We start from the raw sequence: 14,107 nt of genomic DNA on the forward strand, positions 1-14,107 counted from the left end.
TCATGGGCTCGCATGCCGGGGCTGCGATCATGGCTACGAATATTTCCAAGGTGGTTGATAGGGAGGACGAGTTCCGTGACTCATTGCTGGTCATTAGCATATATGAGTGCGTATTTCTCAATATCGGGTATTCTGTTTCGTGAGTATGTTGACTGGTGGGGTGGGTAATGCGTGTCGATGGGGAATCATTATAAATATTGTTAAGAGCCTTCTCGTCTGTCAGCATATTCCGGGTCAGAATGCAATTATGAATGCATGAATGCAATTAATAAATCCAACATGCACGTAGAGGCCACGTATAGGTTTAACCGCTTGTTACGCGTGCATATCGAAGTGACCGTTTGAATTTTTTTGACCGATAGCCCGAACTAACGCAGCAATTCGGTTGTGATTTATCAAGTAGAGTATAGGAAGCCAATTTAAACACATAATGAGTATGCTAATTGATTCCACTTGTTGGTTGTTAACGGCATGTACGAAGCCATTGTTTCTTCTAATAATTTATGCGTGCGGGGTTTACACTAGGAAACTATTTTGTTGAAGCCATAACCCAACGCAGGTGTTGAATCACAATATAAACACAAACTCTGCAATATTTTTCGATAAGTAGAAGGCAAATGGAATTAAATGTGTGAAAAAGCAAAACTCATTGCGTAGAAACGCTTCTAATTCCTCTTTCAAAGCCCAACTATATTCGAATCAGACATACGAGCACAAAACGTATTTTCTGCCACAGTGTCCATACACCATAGAAAATTGTACGATTGAATAGCGTCAACGTTTCGAAAACTTTACATTAAAATGCATACTTTGTCCGGCAGTTCCAGTTGGTGCGTTCGGAATGGACTCACGGTGAACGCTAGGAAGACTGGACTAGTTATGTTCGCTAGGAACGTCAGGTGGAACAGCTACACACTACTCACTTTAAGAGAAACGGAAATCCAATTGATAGAAAAAGTTAAATATTTAAGAGTATATTTCGACTCCTGCAGATTGCTATGGTGCTGCAGGACTGCGATAGGTAAGACCTGGGGACTTTCACCAAAACGGATTCATTGGATGCGTAACATACATCCATAACAAAACCCATTCTGATATATGCATCATGCATCGTCTGGTGGCCGAGATTGAACTTTGCTAACAATGCTTCCTTCTTCAGTGCTAGTATCTAATTCTGGATTAGGATTAGGATTAGGATTAGGTACTAGCACTGAAGGAGGCACGTGGTCTCCGAAACGATCGTATGCGAGGGAAAAAATAAAAATATTTACAGGATAAGGAAAAAACCTAGTTCTCATTTTTCAACTTATATACCAACTGTAAAAAAAAACATGGACACTAATTTCAACTTATTCTAAGTCGACCCGCCGTTCATTTGGAGATGAAATGGAAAGCAGCTAACGACGCATATAGGCTTGATACTATTGGCGCATGGAAAGGCGGCCAATCATGGGTCCATCTGATCTAGATTCTTCTTTAAAAAGACATTCTCCGTCGTAATCACGAAAAGGTAAAAAGTGGCCACGAGTCTTTTCGAATTACAGACTTAATAATCTTCAGTCGTCGAAAACGGATCGGGCTCAGGGGTGTTCTCGAGAAATCCGATTATGAATCTGCCTCGACCTATTGGAAAAATGACGACCATATTCCAGGCGGATATATATCTCATTGACAGCAGAAGAATGTTTGAGACAAAAATGGCGGTGTCGCACCATTCAAATTTGTTGCCCGATTGTCGGAACATTATCAGCACTAAACAGCAACGACATATCAAACCAATTGGGGTGGAGCTGTCATCAGGTGCTGCTGAAATTTGGGCGACTAAACGAAACATTCCTGATGTAGATGGCAGGGCACTTAAATATCGCTGGTAATGAGGAAGCTGACTAACCGGCTCGACAAGGTTCTGGATCCACAATGGCGGGGCCATAACCAGATTATGACACCTGGCCATCCACTGTCAAGTTCACTCTGCAAGGGGAAATTGCAAATATTCACGCAACCGAATGGAGGAATTTGAACTTCCGCTGCCAAGAGCCTAGAGCGGCATTTTTGTTGTCCTTTAACAAGTGGGACATAAAAACCCTAGTAGGGTTTTCAATGGCACACTGTCCCTTAAATTACCACATGGAAAAAATGCGCTATAGCCAGCCAATGTGAGGAGGAGGAAGAGACGGTCCTGCACTTTGTGTGCACCTGCCCAGCCTCCTCAGACCTCAGGCGAAGATACCTTGGTAAGGTTTTTTTCAACGAAGAGTGTGCGCTTTCCTTGTGGGTGGAGAATGTGTTTAGACTTGCAAAAGCCTGTAAACGCCGTAGGTGAGAGGCCGTTTAATAGGCGGAGATAGTACGATGGGCCTAACAAAAGCCTGAGTGCTTAGAACTGCGGCTCCCCCAATAAACTAAACTACCAGGTCTATCAATTTGAAACCGCCTTCCATACATAGATGTCCGTAACTATTCATACATAGCTGTACTTCTCTGTTAATTTCTTATTGTTTTGACATATGTCAAAAATAAATAACAAACATTTGTAGTTTCAAAAGCAACATAATTTTTCATCACTATATCCAATCCACTACCAGAAAATGTGGTTTAGCGGAGATGTTTATGAACGTTCTTTCTTTTGAAGAAGTCATAATTTATTGGTGGAGGCGTACGGTGAGCATGCTCTACCCCAAACACAGTAGAAAGAGTGACTTCGTCAGTTCAAAAGTAGTAATTTCGACTTGAGAATCGAAGAAAGTGGAAGACCACCGAAAAAGTTTAAAGATGCCGAACTGCAAGTAGTACTCAAACTCAAAAACAACTCGCAGAAGAATCGAATTTGACTCAAGCAAGCATCTCCTTATGTTTGAAAGCCACGGGGAAAATTCAAAAGTGCGGAAAATGGATGCCGCACGAAAGACAACAAGAAAAACGAAAAACTTGTGAAGACACGAAAGAGAGCGTTATTTTCCATAGAACCGTGACGAGGGATGAAAAATGGATCTAGTCGATTTTTTGTTCACAGAATATGGTCACGTGGAGGTATCAAATGGAAGGGCTCAATCAGCACTTTTCGAAACTGGTCCCATATTTGATATCGAGTGAAATGTAGGGAAGTGAGGGCTCAAAATATGACACCTATCCACCTATCCAATCAGAAATTCTGAAATCCGCACAAGTAAAGTTAATAATAGTAAATTAGTATATTCTAGAAATTTAACCGGAAACCCCGCTTAAGATTATGGTAGAACTACAAAATTTGACACAAGCATAAAGAGGGAAGTTTGAATGAAATCCAACTATTATTAACAAAGTTCTAGCAGGTGAAACTTCTAAATTTTATGCGAATTTCGTGCGTTCTAAAACGTGTATGACGTCAGCACAACATATCAATTGGTCAATACCATAAAAAAGTGAGCTCATATGAATGGGGGGTCCCAGGGAAACATCTGGCTTGAGTTTTTTAATCATTTATATATCAATATCAATTATCCGATACAGCCATACGTATATATTTATATGTCTATGCAATTAATATACGTACCGTATACGTACACATGTATGTTTTTGTGCACGAAATAAATAGGAAATATGACTACGGTTAATTTATATACATTTTATGATTCCACCTTTCTAATTATGTCTAGACAACATTCAGTCTCGCCTAACGATGTCTGCTTTGGGATTTAAAGTTAAATATTGGTGTTATAAAAGGATTGTCATATTCAGATTTAGTTTAGTTGCTTGGAGATTAGGAAGGAGAAACAGTGAAACCCCTAATTTTATGTGAAAAAATGTCAGGAAGGAAAAAGTTAAGTGTTGAGGAAAAGGCCCGTACTCTGGCTTTGCGGGAACGGGGTGAGAGTAATAGGGAAATAGAGAGAAAAATCAATTGTCCTGAGGCAAGTATTAGAATTTTTTTTTTTAAATTATGCCAAAGATGGCAGTCTGCGACGAAACCAAGGGAGCGGGAGAAAGCAGGCGGTCATTAGAGCGAGCATCATTGCTATATGGATTTGTAACTGCTCCCCAAGTACGTATTGAATTGCTGGAAGGGGAAAATGTGTCAGTTAGTGTGAGAACGGTGCAGTGATGATTGAATGAATTAGGACTCAGAGCTCGAAGACCAACAAAAAAGCCGATTTTAACTAAGGATATGCTCGAAAAAAGACTGAATTGGGCATTGGAACGACGTGACCGGACTGTGGACGATTGGAGGCGAGTGGTGTTCTTTGATGAGTCGAAATTGAATTTGCTGAAATCTGACAGTCCGTCTCAAGTGCGAAGAAGAAAAGAAGAGAGATTTGACCCCCGGTTTGTTGTACGAACTGCTAAGCGGTGCTGTCAACGGAGAAAAGTACAAAAAACAAACCCTAAAACTTTCTTTGAACTTCGATTTTCTTACACACTCGCAGTGCGAACATTTTTTGGTCGGACACTGTATATGCCATCTCATTGATAGCAGAAGAATGTTTGCGACAAAAATGGCGGTGTCACACCATTCAAATCTGTTGCCCGACTGTCGGAACATTATCAGCACTAAACGGCAACGACATATCAAACCAGCTGGTGTGGAGTTGTCATCAGGTGTTACTGAAATTTGGGCGATTGACCGAAATATTCCTGATGTTGGTACCAAGGCACACAAATATCGCTGGTAATGAGATAGCTCACTGACTGCCCCGCCAATGTTCTGAATCCACAATGGTGGGGCCAGAAGCAGCTTTTGGCTTCCGGCCATTCACTGTCAAGTGACTTTGAAAGGGGGAAATTGCAAGAATTCACGCAACCGAATGGTGAAATTTGAACTTCTGCTAGAGGCGAAAATCTTTTTCCTAAACACGGAACTAGGCAACGCACATAATTATGCAACTTTTAAGATGAAGTATTCGGAATAGATACAAATACAACAACGTATTGGCTTTTTCTCCCATAACCCACTGATGAAGGTAGCAAATTACTACCGAAATGTACATTTGGAACAATAAATCGCTCACAGACCTTAAAGGAATAATTTTGGTTTTTCTAAAAAAACAGTCAGTGCAAATAAGCCGGCCATTTAATACCCTAGTAGAGTTTTAAACGGTGCACTGCCCCTTAAACTACCACATAGAAAAAGGGCTCTATATGCAATCAATGTAAGGAGGGGGAAGAGACGGTTTTGCACTTCGAATGCAGCTGCCCGGCCTCCCCAGACTTCAGACGAAGATACCCTGGGCTTCAACGAAGAGTCTGAGCCTTCTTTGCATGTGGAGAATGTTCTCAGACTCGCTTAAACCTGTGAACGCTGTATGTGCGAGCTTTTCCAATTAGCCAATTGTTCCAACGTGTTTCACACTTCAAACTTATCGAAACGAAACCTCGTTGTCGTAACATTCATCGATATCAATAATTCGGGATACCATCTAGAAAGAATATCAATCTTCCTCCGGTTTAGGCAGTTCTGTGACCCTCTGGTACATTCTGAAAATCGCGCTTTTTGCTTGCACGTGTATGTACACATGGAGAGGATTTATTCCCAGAAAGACCACTAGGAATGATGCCGAGCATATCCTCATTGCCCCACTGATATACACGCAAGCCAGTCTTTAAGTCTGAATAACTCCCCGGCTGTTGTACTGAGTACATGCCGAGATAACCGCCCCAAAGGTAATCATTGGCCTTACTATTGCAGTGCATATTCAGGGTACATTCCCATTTTTCCCTGCTATGGGCCTGCAGACCGTCAGAATCCTTGTAGCTTTCCGACATATGTTTTTACCATGTGTCTTCCAGAGTAGTTGTTGGTCTAGTGTGATTCCTAAATATTTGACTTCCGTTTCTCGTTTCACCTTAATGCAATGTAATCTAATGGCTCTCAGATGATCAAGCTTACGCTCCCTAGTAAGTGGCACTATATATGCGCAGCCCCAACTTCCTGCATCAGATACTAACGATTCGTAGTCTAATTTGGATTCTATAGGATAAGGTATCCCCATATTTGCCTCTACAAATTAAAACAATTTTATCAATGTAAATCTGGACCAGTTTTTGTTAGCTCTCCTAGGAGTTCGTTAATTACAATACTCCACATTACCGATGCTAGTACCATGCGGAAAGCCTTAAGAAGTGCTCATGACAATAGAGTTTGCACCTGTCGGCACTCCTATTTGCGTACTCTCTAGTATCCTGCCCATGTGGAAAGTCGAGGTGTTTCCTACTCCTCAATCAGAGTATCGTGTATCTCTGTATACGATGTGATGTTGAACGTTTCTTCGATATCCGAAAACGACTAAAAAGGTATTTCATTTATTTATAGCTGATACAGAGAAGTTTCGGTTGACCGTCCTGCCCGGTAAAAGTGTTGACATAGGCAAGGAGATTACTCCTTAGAAAGTTAGTTCTGCTATAGTTGCCTATGGCCATTTCAACCGTTTTGAATACAAACGATATGAGGCGCTTTCGGAATAAAGGTCCGCCTCCGTGACCTTGGCATCAGCATTTATTGTTGTATCGGTATTTGCAAATTTATAAAAACCCGGTGCATTATAAAGATATTTTAAATAAACTGGACACCCAGGACGATGAGAAGAATCTGTACCGACTTTTCAAAAGCCGAACTCTTGTTGTGTTAATGATAACAACCGCGCCATGCTCACCGACCGGCGAACCGCGATGGGCAGATGCCGAAAACACTTCGAATTTGCTCAACCATCACTTCAGCAAGCACTGCCGACATTTAGAGTAATTCCATCTGTCAGTGCAATAGAAGTTAAAAAGGCAATGAAACAAGTAAATTGCAATTGCAGCTGAGCTTTGGAAAGAGAAAAGCTAGAACCCAATAATCCCTGATCCAAAAAGTGGCAGGTATATCGAAACCATTCTGAGTTTCTGTTGATGTTAATTTAGAAAGCGCCCTCTCGCCACTCGGTTTTGCTTGTCATAGAGATTATCCCGCGGAACAGCCAATACCCATGCAGCTCATTAATTAAGGTTGGCCCAAATATTTAAGTCGATCGAAAGAGGCCCAAAAACTGACCGACAGCGATGGTTTGATATGTTAGACGGTAATTTGAAGCCTCTCGAATATTTGAACCAAACCAGGAGACAAATTATTTCAAATAGACATGCCATAGTCCATGATTGAAAAGTTTCCAACTTGTAAGAAATCGATAAAAATGAAGGTTCGAAAAGTGTTGTACAAAGCGCCGCTGATATTCAGTGCCAAGCCACTGTCATACCTTTCTCACAATTCCTCATAAATCAAACAGAGTAGACAATAAAAATTTATTTTTCCAATATCTTCTTGATGCATTTGGGGTATTTCATAAAACCAAATATGTTGCCGAGCTTGAAAACATCCACAAGAATCCTGTGTTTTAGTATAAAACGTCCTCCCTGTATTCCTGTAGATAGTGACGAAAGATAATTTCCATTCTTATTTTGGATTTTTAGGGGTGCGACATTTCATTGGAAATGCACGCTGTATAGATGTGCACAATGATAAAATTTTTCGTGGGTGGACATTTTATAGCGTAACAGCAACATTCTCAGAATGTTCGCTTTCTCCAACTTGAGCGGGGATTCCAAAGATATAAACTGGATATTCTGGTCCTAAGCGAAGTAAGATGGTGGGACTCTGGAGAGTACTTCAATGATGATTTCAGAACTGTATACAGTATCACGAAAGAATTCGTATGTGATCACGGCGATGTTTACCCGAAATGCTGCGACACGTACGACCCCTTTAGTAGGCGCAATTATCTCGTAGTCACAGACCCAACAAACTATTTTTCCAGTAGCTAAAATTAGCGGCAGCAAACTCCACGCCTATCCCAACTTACGGCTTCAAGCAAATAGACGTGAGTCTTGGCTTGCATCGAACCTTTTCATGGCGCTTCATTTTGGCTAACATCAGTGTTCCCATATTAGGCGCAAATTTTCTGTGTCAATATGGGCTGCTGGTAGATATGCAGCATAGGTCCCTGATAGACTCCACAACCTCTCTTCGGTTATCAGGAAAATTTCAACCTGCTCGAACAACAATAATTTTTCTATCATTTGTTAGGACGTTGCCGATCCATGAATTCGCGCACTCCTCCAAAAATATCGCAACATTACTACGGAATTCAGTCTCACTTAACCAATTACGCACTATTTCCAGCACCACACCAACACTACTGGTTCTCCAATCTTCTCGAAGGTGTGTCCTCTACCACCCCAGAACCTCGCTTCTGCGCGGAAAGAGTTTGAACAGCTACTTAAGCAGACTATACCCAGACCTTTCAATAGCAGTTGGTCATCTCCACTCCATTTGGTCCCCATGCCCAATAGCGAATGGCGACCTTGTGGAGATTATAGACGCCTTAATGCTCGGACGATTCTGGACGGGTACCCCATTTAACTCATTCAAAACTTTACGCAATATTTGGCAAACTGTCGTGCTTTCGCGACTTTGTATCTCGCCAAGACCTACCATCAAATCCCAGCAGCTCCCGAAGATATCCAAGACAGCAATTTGCACACCTTTTGAACTCTTCAAGTTCACAGAATAACTTTTGATCTGTGCAATGCGGCATAAACCTTGCAGAGTTTCATCTAATCTGCACTACGAAACTTGGACTTCTGTTTCGTCTACTTGGATGACATTCTGGTCGCATCTTCAACCAAAGCCGAGCATTTTGCACATCTCGAGTGCATTATTCCTCCTCCTCCTCGAAAATGGCCTAATTCTCAACATTAACAAATGCAAATTTCTCCAGCAACAGCTGACATTTTTAAGTCATTCCATCACCCATGACGGCATTCAACCTGACTCAGACAAGGTGCAAGCGATTGCAAGCTTTCTGCTGCCAAAGACAATCAAGGACCTTAGAAGGTTCTGAAGTTTCTTGGGCATGGTCAACTTTTACCGTAATTTTCTACCCAAAGCCGATCACCACCAGGCATTACTTAACGCCTTTCTGTCTGATCCTACGACTAAAGATTCGCGGGAGGTTGTGTGGTTTTCAGAAACCGCCAAACAACAACTGATAGATGCTAAAATTCTGGCACTCCCTCAACAAGATGCACTTTGGCCGCAGTCGTCGATGCCTCAGACACGGCAGTAGGCGCTGCTCTTCACCAAAAGGTGAATCAATGCTGGCAATCGTTGGGTTTCTTCTCAAATTTAATTTAATCCCACTCAACGAAATTACAGCGCCTATGATCGTGGATTACTATGTGGGCTAATATAAATTTTTTTTTTAATTTTGTTATTCAATATAAAGCCGAGGCAAGGCGATACAACGATTTTGTATTACGATTTGTCTTTATCCTGAAAATAGGCACCAGTTTCGACGATTACCTCTTCATCGGGCCTAAATTTCTTTCCAACGATCATTCTCTTGAGGTCTGAGAACAGGAAAACGTCGTTGGGGCCAGGTCTAGAGAATACGGTGGATGCGTTAGCAATTTGAAGCCTAATTCATGCAATATCTAAAATACTGATGCCATAGCCTTACTAACTGACTGTTGCGTCTTTGTACACGTTGGAGTCGGTTCATTACCTGCAGTCCACTCAGATGACGATCGTTTTGATTCTGATGTGAAATAATGGAGCTATGTTTGGTCCATTGTCACATTTCGATGCATAAATTCGTATTTTTTAATGGAGGAAGAGCTTCAAACACTGTTCAGAATCGCCAACTCGTTGTTTTTTTGGTCGATTCGTACGACACAGACTTTGAGCCGAGCTTTCGTATACCCAAACTTTCATGCACGACATGTCTAACACGTTCCTTTGATATCTTCAGATCCTTAACTATCTCCACCCATCATCCAAAATTATTGTGTGGGCTTTTTTTATGTTTTCGTCATTAACAGCCGTCTTTTAGGCGTCCAGTGCGTTCAACGCTATCTGGCTCATTTCGCCTCGTTTAAACTTGGCAAACACTTCTCAACGGTTGATTTTCCTGATGCGAAGTCCGAATAATGTTTATAAAGTGAAATTTGGCTTCAACAGCATTTGTTTACCAAAAAACAATGCTTTATTAACACAAGAAACCCTTGAAGGCAGGCCGCCCACCTTGTTCACGGACCATAAGCCCCTGAATTTTATCTTACAGCAAAAACCCGACAAAGCTTCCCCTTCGGCATTTAGCCTACATCTGCCAGTTCACATTATCTGGTAAAGACAATTAATCGCTGACGCTATGCTCCGGATTTCCGTGATCATCATCCCAGCCGCTGTCGATTTTTTCGGCAATTGCGGTGGCCTAGAAGGATGACACAGTTCTTCAGAGCCTACAAGTTCAAGGAATTCCTTAACTTCGGCTTACATTCCTCTATCTAGTGCGAAATTTCTGAGAAGGAGCCTAGGCCACATATTCCCCCCGCTTTTCATTAGGAAGTGTTTCGTTCGGTACACAATCTGGCCACCCTGGCATTTAGACGGCAAACCAGCCAGTCTCCAGCAAATATTTCTGGCCGTTCATGAACAAGGATGTGAATTCTTGGGCCAGAGAGTGCATGGCATGGCAAAAGTGTAAGTTACTGGGGATGCTAGGAAGGAAATAGGTGTATTCCCTAAGTCGACAAGGCGCTTGATATTATAGGCCCTTTGAGAAACTCGCACGGTTGCAAGTATTGCCTGACGATCATTGATCGGTTTACACGGTGACTGAGGCGATACCTCTGAAGGACATAACAGCATAGTCATGCGCTGGGGCCCTCTGTCGGCGGATTCTGCGCTTTGGTGTTCCCACCATAATCATCACAGACCAGAAAATGTAATTTAAATCTACTCTCTTCTCGGAGGTCGGAAAGCTTGGGATTCAAACCTCAGCGGACAGGACTGTGGGTGTCCAGTGGGATGCTAAAACGTTGGCATCGGACGCTGAAGACAGCCCTTATGACGCGACGAACCGTTTTGGTCGCGAATCATTGCCTGCCCTGCTGAGTTGGTGTACGGAGAGAACTTTTGACTCCTTGGCAACCTGGTCCTCGACAAGAGAGACGACCTTTGAGTGACCAAATTGCTGCGTCTACTACAAGACTATTCCCAGATTAAAGCCACCTCCGCTATCTCGTCACGCGCAGTCGGCGATCCTCAGCCTTAGGAAACTCGAAGTTTGTACCCATGTTCTGTTGGGGACTGATGCCCTTCGGATACTGCTGAAACCATCATACTTCTTCTTTCCTTTTTTTCTTCAGCCTTTGTCCCGTTCATAAGCGGGGTCGACTCGTCGGTCGATTTCGTCATTTGGTTCTATCAAATGACTGATCTGGATGCAATCACGAGGCTTTTAAATCCTCATCCAGCGTATCAAGCCACCGTTGTTTCGGTCGTTCAGTCTGGACGTCGGTGGCAAACTCACGACGATCTCATTTGACATAAAAGTCCTGGGGGGATTTAACGTGAGTACCCACCGTGAAGGCATAATCCCACGGTCCTCTTCGGACACGGATTGATTTTGGAACCACAATCAGAGCCCCGCCATGCAAGCACAGCGGTCCTGGTTTATACTGAGTGCAGGCTCAGCATTCATGCCAGTGGATGCGAGGCCTATCTATCACCTCTGCCGCAACTAAGGAGTACGGCACCCGATTTGTGCAGCGCAACTCCACGCTTGAGCTCCGAGGAGCTCTGCCCGCGATGTAGGCATAATCACAACCACCATGAAACTCCAACTAGGGGGCCAATCGCAAATAATCGGGCCGAGAACACATCCTCCAAGAATTCTCCTGGAACATATGCTCTCAGAGGGCCATCTCGATTCCCATGGTACCAGATAACCTCTGGCGAGGCTTTGTGGCAGAGCCACTTCAGATGAGTCCCTTGCAGACTCGGGTCTGATCGCCCTCCTCGAGTACGTGAGGACGGAACTCCCCAACGGGTTAACTGGAATCAACCCGGGACGATCTCCTTTGACAGGCAGAAGTCTTTCTTCCAGAAAGCAGACGGTACTGAAAGGAAACAACAGTGCATTCCTTCTGACGCCCGCAGATGAGTAGCCTCGCCAAGGGTTTTCTCGTCGAAACCCCCTTCAGTAGAACAAATCATGGGAAATTTGCAGTGCATGCTTTGCTTTTTTCATTTCTTCAGCGTCTGGTTTGGCTGATTAATGAAAGCAATGCCACTTATGATCATGACGAAACGTTCTTTCCAATTCTTGATTATTCGTCATTGTGGATGAGTTGGCTACCCTCGGCTTCTCTGCGTTGACCCCGGCAAGGCTTGCGACTGTTTGGCACACTTGTTACAGATACAGTTTTTCATTTATATCCCTTAGTCGTTTCTGACTAAGATAACACGCCTCATTTCCCCAAGACACAATTGAGCTGCGCTTTGCCTACATTCTGCCTCGGCGAAAAGACAATTTCAGTCCAAACGTACAAAACCCAGAGGCAAGCTATCGCCAATTGTTCATATCAGCATCGGCCTCTCGCGTGAATTTTCGCGGCCTCGTGATCCAAGATCTTTCATGAATGGAGCGAAAATCGAGTTGGCGAATATCTGCATTGCAATCTACACAAAAGACGCAACAACAAAGACTTGGCATGCATTTTTTCGAGCTGTGTAGGCGACAGTGCACGCCATTGTTTACTTTTACCATGAAGTTCCGCCAACCGCGCGGCGTTCCAAGACGATCCCGATAAGGAAGAGCTGCAAGAATAGAAAGCTCAACTGGAAACTGGAATTATGTGATTAGAGGCTGCCCTGACGCTGTCACCGGACAATTTTAGCCGCCCCTCGACTAGGTCATATGATTGCACTGGAGCCAGCGGACTGCGCCTGAAGGTCGGCGCGAGCCTTCATTGATTGGGGAAAGTCGCCAGCTACCTTCCCGTGCGAAAAGCCTAACCGGAGCCAGTGAAAATCGAAATAATTAGATAATAGTCTCCATGTCACACAGAACACTGTCCAGCGGGGCCGAGTGGGTTCCAACGAAAAGCGAATGAGTAATTCGGAAGCGGCGAGGGGCGGAATCCGGCCGTTTTGTGTGGTCTGCACGCGGCGCGGTGACTGGGGCAGATGGGGACTCACACAGGCATGCACCCGCATTAACCCTTCCGATGACCCTTAACCCATTTCCGGGAAGCCTAATCAAATAAAGGCGGAATTAGCGAAAGTCTGTCGTCGGCGACATTGTGAAAAAATCAAAACAGCTGATACGTCACCGGTGACGCATACAGTCGCAGTGCACACTCACACCAGCACCGGCTGGCAACGACTTTGACACTCCAGCTCACTGTGGCGATGGAGGAATGATTTTCCACTACGCGAGCCGCTCGGCCCCTCGCCAGCTAACCCGCAAATCAATTTTCATGTTTTCCCAAGCAGTCTTCCGGCGTTTCGTCGAATTCCTCGGGTTTCCGCGTCCTGTCTGCAGCCCAGAGCGCCGCGACGTATCGACCAGCCGTCGAGCTTCCAGACAATCGCCCAATGGCTCCACTCGCTCGCTAATTAAACAGCATGAAAGAAAGCTGCGACGCAACACCAGACAATTGGCAAAGGGGCGGAGTGGCAGCTGAGAAAATGGGAAAAGTCGGCAGGAACCCACTTTGCGGCGGTGGGAAAGTCGTTTCGGCTGTCCGGAAAGCAAGAGAAAGCCCCCAGGAATGTGGGGCAAGTGATAACAGGCGGCGCAGTGGGAAATGGGGGCGACAATTACACAGTTCAATTCCTTTGTCCAGTAAACTCACTTTTTCAGGGCCTGATCGTTGGTGCTCCGCCGATCGAATGGCTCCACGTCCTCGGGCTCTCGCAAAACTCCCACCAGCGGCAGTTAATCCACAAAAGCGCTGCGAAATCCAACACTGAATCTAGAACAGACCGTTCCGGACACTTCTCCACAACTGGGTCTCCCGACGAAAACACTTGCGCCTCTGTTTTTCTCGCACAACTTCTCGAACGGTTTTCACGTCGCACGATTCCGTTTCACCGCCGATTTTTGGTGTTACAGAGTCCGGCAAATCGGGCGAAAACGCAAGGATCCTTGATTACCACGCAAATTGCAAGAGGAAATTAAAAATTCGCACGGAAACTCTTCTTTCTTTTCACTCGACTCACAAACATTTGTGAAAGATGACGGCGGCAGACATTTTTGACGACGACGAAGATGGGGATTTTTTTCTTAATGATATGAGTGGTGAGTAA

At 44.1% G+C, this 14,107-nt stretch overlaps 1 protein-coding gene across 2 annotated transcripts in view; it reads right to left on the bottom strand.

Annotated features, from left to right (window-relative positions):
• Positions 1–14,048, bottom strand: part of LOC119646618 (ras-related protein Rab-5B) — a 49,880-nt gene extending 35,832 nt beyond the window's left edge. The window contains exon 1 of one of the 2 annotated variants that reach the window (XM_038047125.1): positions 13,654–14,048. The gene's annotated coding sequence lies outside the window, so the exon portion shown is untranslated. The remainder of the gene's footprint in view (positions 1–13,653) is intronic. The other variant, XM_038047124.1, reaches the window with a different exon arrangement.
• Between the last annotated feature and the right edge of the window lie 59 nt (positions 14,049–14,107).

The sequence above is a fragment of the Hermetia illucens genome, chromosome 1 (assembly GCF_905115235.1).
Source record: "Hermetia illucens chromosome 1, iHerIll2.2.curated.20191125, whole genome shotgun sequence".
Classification (NCBI taxonomy): Eukaryota; Metazoa; Arthropoda; class Insecta; order Diptera; family Stratiomyidae; genus Hermetia; species Hermetia illucens.